Below are 6032 nucleotides of genomic sequence, written 5' to 3'. Positions count from 1 at the left end.
AATATATGAAATTGGGTTAGAAGGAAAAAGAAAGAATGAACAAAGTACTAGTTACAACATAAGACAATATGTAGACATCAAGATGTGTTGAATTTATAATTGATATACATTAAAATAGTCATTAAAATTATTAAACACTAGAGGCCCGGTGCACAAAATTCGTGCGGGGGGGGGGGTGTCCCTCAACCCGGCCTGCACCCTCTCCAATCTGGGACCCCTCAGGGGATGTCCAACTGCCAGTTTAGGAAATCCCTCTCACAATCTGGGACCGCTGGCTCCTAACTGCTCGCCTGCCTGCCTGCCAGATTGCCCCTAACTGCTTTTGTCTGCCAACCTGATCGCCCCTAACCGCTCCCCTGCCAGGCTGATCACCCTCAACTGCCCTCCCCTGTTGGCCTGATCGCCCACAACTGCCCTCCCCTGGTGACCTGATCAACCACAACTGCCCTCCCCTGCCAACCTGAACAACCACAACCACCCTCCCCTGCCGCAAACTGCCTCCTCCACTGGTACCCGCCTCCTCCACAAGAGGTGGTGGAGACACCAGGTCTGGCCTCCTCTGCTCCACACAGAGCTGCAGGATCCCTGGGCCTCACAGCACAAAGCACCGCTATGTGCATGGCCATCTTGTGGTGGCCTTCTTGTGGTGGCCATCTTGTGACATCATCATGCGAGGGTGCTGCACAAGGGTGTGACTCCACCTAGGCTTTGATTATATAGGATATTTCAGTAGAAATAGTGAAACAAATTGTCTACTTACGGAAATTCTTTTCATTTGCCTTTATTTTATCCAAATACTGAATCTATTTATATTTTGTATCTTAAACTCTTTAATAAGAATACCTTTAGCTATATTTTTTAAAGATTTTATTGATTACCAGACCTAGATTATAAACTTAAATTATCTCATTTCCCTACCAAACAGACAACAAATAAGCTTTGAGGTATTATTATTTTTTATATTGAGTCGGACACAGATAGATATTAAGTATCTTACCTTCACCATATTTGTATTTGTGAGTAATGCAGCCTTAATTGATTTTCTTAGAGAAAAGGAGAGTGAGTTTCTATCTCACAAAGCACTGCATTTCATTTGAAAATTGTTATTAGACATGTTTCTTTTTCATAATATATTTTCTCAGTCTCCTAGATGCTGAGTTGCCTGTCTCTCTTTCTTGATCACTTTCTCACTCCCTTATTTTCTACTTTTATTATTTATTACTAGTTCTTAATAGCTTTCTAGCTTTAGACTGACTTATACCCATTACCCTTCTGTCCACACTCTAGTAGGACATCTGCTCTTTAATATTGTATCCAGTTATGTTCAAGTAATTATCAGGTTGATTAGTGGCTAGGTTTTATTTTTTAAGTATATTTTTATTGATTTCAGAGAGAAAAGGAGAGGGAGGGAGAGATAGAATCATCAATGATGAGAGAGAATCACTGATTGGCTGCCTCTTGCATGCCCCGACTGCAACCTGGACATGTGCTCTGACAGGGATTTGAACTGTGAACCCCTGGTTTGTAATTGACTAGCTTTTAAACCAATGAAATGCATAGTTCAGCCCAGCAGGAGTAGCTCAGTTGGGTGGAGTGTCCTGCACTGAAAGGTTGTGGTTTTGATTCCCAGTCAGGGCACATACCTGGTTTTTGGGTTTGATCCCCAGTTGGGGCACATGTGAAAGACAACTGATCTATGCTTCCCTCTCACTTCAATCTCTCTCTCTCTCTCTCTCTCTCTCTCTCTCTCTCTCTCTCTCTCCATCTCTTCCTCTTTCTAAACATGTCCTCTGGGAAGGATTTAAAAAGAAATACATAGTACAACTACCAGGTTTCACTCCTCACAGAAAATGGAGGAAGAAATTAAATTACAAATAACATTTTGCCATAGCATGTTCAAAATTCAAAAACAAAATTTATTAAATCGGAGTGGGTAAAAGATCCAAATATTTTAAGACTTCTCTGAAAACCATGCAAACTTATCACAATATTATTGACCATATTCCCCTTCACCTTTTTTGCCATCCCCCACCCCACCCATCTGGTACCTATTCTCTTTGGTCTCTGTTTCTATGAGTGTGTTTTTGTTTTGTTTTGTATGCTCATTTGTTTTGTTTGGGTTTTTTTTAGATTCCACATATAAGTAAAACCATACAGTATTTGCCTTTCTCTGTCTGAGTTATTTCACTTAGCATAATACCCCCGAGGTTCATACATGTTGTTGCAAATGGCAAGATTTCATTCTTTTCTATGCTGAGTAACATCCCACATGTACTTTATTCATTCATCTATTAATGGATATCTATATTGCTTACATATCTTGGCTATTGTAAATAATGCTTCAGTGAACATAGGGGTGCATATAACTTTTCAAATTAGTGGCGGGGGGGTTCCTTCGGTTAAATACAGAGATGTGGGATTGCTGGGTCATATGAAAGATCTATTTTTAGTGCTTTGAGAAATCTCCATACTGGATTCCATAGTGGCAGCATCACCTACATGTGCTTTTTAACATTTTTATTGTTGTCAAGATAACATATGTCCCCAATTCTCCCTGTTCTTTATCCACCTTCACCCAGCCTCCCTTCTTTTCCTCTGGCCATCACCATATTACTGTGTGTGTCTATGCGTAATGCCTATATGTTCTTTGGTTAATCCCTTCACCTTCTCTCATCCAGCCAACATGTTCTTTGTTGAATTTTTGATGATACCCACTCTGACTGTGTGAGGTGATACTTCACTGTGGTTTTGATTGCATTCCCCTGATGATTAGTGATGTTGAACACCTTTTTACATATCTATCGGCCATTTCTCTAGTTCTCAGAGGTTATTTTTTAGCAAGACAATGGTACCTACAGCCCAAGATCTAAATGCTTGGTGGGCTCCTTGCTGTTGGATTATTGTTATTCGTTGGAATTCCCATGCAACAGAGAAAAATGCATTTATAAAAATAGTCCTAAATTGACATTTTGTATCCCAGTACATTAACATATAATTTTTCTTCTCTTATATCACATTTGTATCTCTTTTCCTCAGCACTTAGAAGTCTGACTCCAACAATCTATTTACTTGTCAAGTACTCAATTCTACAACACACACACAAAATATTTTAATGGGAATTGTTACACTCCCATTATTATTTTTAAAAATTTACTAAATAAAGTTCAAAAAAATTTTGCAGTGTCTGTACTACTGATGACCAATTATCAAAATACTATCTTGAACAATTACTTGTATCAATTCTTTATTCTTTCCATAGTTATTGATTTATTTTATAATTATGTTCACTTACATAGAGGTTTTTCCCATTCTTGCTCATTTAAATTTGTCTGTGGAATATGTGAAACAATAAGAATATTTTATTTTATTTATTTATTTTTTTAAATATATTTTATTGATTTTTTACAGAGAGGAAGAGAGAGGGAGAAGAATAGAGAGTTAGAAACATCGATGAGAGAGAAACATCGATTCAGCTGCCTCCTGCACGCCCCCCACTGGGGATGTGCCCGCAACCCAGGCACATGCCCTTGGCCGGAATCGAACCTTGGACCCTTGAGTCCACAGGCCGACGCTCTATCAGCTGAGCCAAACCAGCCAGGGCAATAAGAATATTTTAAAAGTTAAAACTATTCAAATAGGTATACTTAAAATGCACCACTTATATTTTTACTACATTAATTTCTCACTCTTCATGCTTGAGTGCATAGTTTGATTATAGAAGCTTTATATTATACTTTAATATCTCTATGGTTAGCCCTCTCATATTGCTTGTTTTCCAAGATGACTTAATTATTACTGCATGCTTGATTTTCCCTATAACATTTAGTATTGATGTTAGTGTTAGTGTTCTTCCACTTGACCCAGATGATCAAGAAATTCTAATGCTACTTGAAGTGTCAATGACTAACAGGGATGCTGTATGGCACTTGTGCTTTGCCACTATTGGAAGATTCATAGCACAGACTGTGATTATGGAGCAACGTATTGCAGAAATGCACTCTTCTTTTGAACAGCACCTTCTGGCTTACGACTGGCATCTAGTAGAGACTAAAGGTCAAACCATAGGACATCATCAACTCATGATGAGGTTTGAGCTTGCTATAATGAACTGACTGTTATTGGACCCTCTGAGTTATAACGCTGGTCATTCTATCATAGCAGCAACCTATCATCAAAGGGAGATAGTCCTTAAGAGAGCAGATTTGAGCAGGTCCAGGAGGCTTATGAACAGATGATTCAGACTCCTTTAAAATGAATTTCTCCTGCATTTACATTCTCTTCCTCTATACACATATATGGCCTTATTGGGAGGAACTAATAACAAGTTAACCAATAAATACAAGTATATACTTAGTTGCAGATGTTCTGTATAATATGCCAGTATCCACTCAAAAGTCAATGATTGAAAAAATAAAGTGTCAGTGATGTATATGTTATTTTTAAAAGCTAGTATAGTTATATCAATATTAGTCACTATAGATGTTATTGATAAAAGTGCACTTCAGAAGGAGAGAAATTGGTGTTTTTTTCATAATGATAAGATAGGTTTGGTCACTAAAAATACATAACAGTTTTAAATTTGTGTCTGCACAAAAACAGTGATAATATTTTTTAAAATAAAAAATTGACATAACTACAAAGAGAAACCACTCCATAGCTCTATAAGGAGATTTCAATAACTCAGTAATGATAAAAACAGTAAAAGTACAAATTAAATCATATGGTTAATAAACTTAACCTAGTTGACTTATATAGAACACTGTACTCAACTAGCATTACCTATAAATTCCAAATGTACAAGAAACATTTACAGCATGCATATGAGCATAACCAATGAACATAAGACACTGGGGGGTAGGGGAAGCCGGGGTATTATCAAGGGTGGGGGAAAAAAAAGGACACATATGTAATACCCTTTGTAAAGGCTTTAAGCAATAATTTTTATATATATTTTATATATATATATATGTTTTATAAAATAATAATAAAAAAAAATTAAAAAAAAAGAACTTTTTCAAAAAAAAGGACTTTTTTAAAAATTCTCGCCCCCTTCTTTAGGCCGGGGGGGGCAAACTGCGGCTCGCGAGCCACATGCGGCTCTTTGACCCCTTGTGTGTGGCTCTTCCACAAAATACCACATGCGGGCGCGCACGTACAGTGTGATTGAAACTTCGTGGCCCATGCGCAGAAGTCAGTATTTTGTGGAAGAGCCACACTTAAGGGGACAAAGAGCCGCATGTGGTTCACGAGCCGCAGTTTGCCGACCACTGCTCTAGGCCATAAAGAGATTCAACGAATTTAGAAAGATTAATGTAAAGAATGTATGTTTTATGACACTATGAAAGGAATTTTTGAAAATTTCATGCTTCATAGGACCTATTTACAGTAGCAGATTGAAGCCAATACAGCTTGTGGCCCCTCTTCCAGGAAGAAAACATAAGTGGAACCTGAGTCCAATGTCTGGGCTTTTCAGTGGCTGTTCTAGGACTGGTGTCCCTTTAGCCTGTCTTGGAGCCCTCATGCGACCTGACATACTCAGGATGCCTGAAAGCTGCGGAGAACATACTGAGCTGGGTGGCATGCCATTGCTTCACGGAGCTGAGTTACAGCAGACTGAATCAGAGAGAGCAAGAGATTAGGAGCGTCATCTTTTTATTTTTATTTGTTTACATGGGCAAAATCTTCTAACTAAGAATCTCCAAACACAAGTCTGAGATGCTTCATCCTCAGAAAAGGATAGAGAGGCCCCCAGAATCTCTAGGTGGACTGAATAGTGATGGTCTTCCCGTGTATGAATCCTGTTTAAAAAGACTGGGAGAGGTGGTTACTTTTTCAAATGTGTAGATAAGTGTCCCAATCAAAGAAACAAAACAAATCTCCATTAAACAGACTCTTAAAAAAATGGAGGAAAATGAACACCTAAGAAATAATTCAAAATAACTGTCATAAAGCTGCTGAGTGAGTTCAGGACAGCAACATGTGTTTTAGATGTTTTGCATCTATTCTGAATGTTTTTAATGAAAATATTCTCT

Source organism: Myotis lucifugus, unplaced genomic scaffold (assembly GCF_000147115.1).
Source record: "Myotis lucifugus unplaced genomic scaffold, Myoluc2.0 scaffold_350, whole genome shotgun sequence".
NCBI classification, from domain to species: domain Eukaryota; kingdom Metazoa; phylum Chordata; class Mammalia; order Chiroptera; family Vespertilionidae; genus Myotis; species Myotis lucifugus.
Note: the sequence above shows the minus strand (reverse complement) of the source record.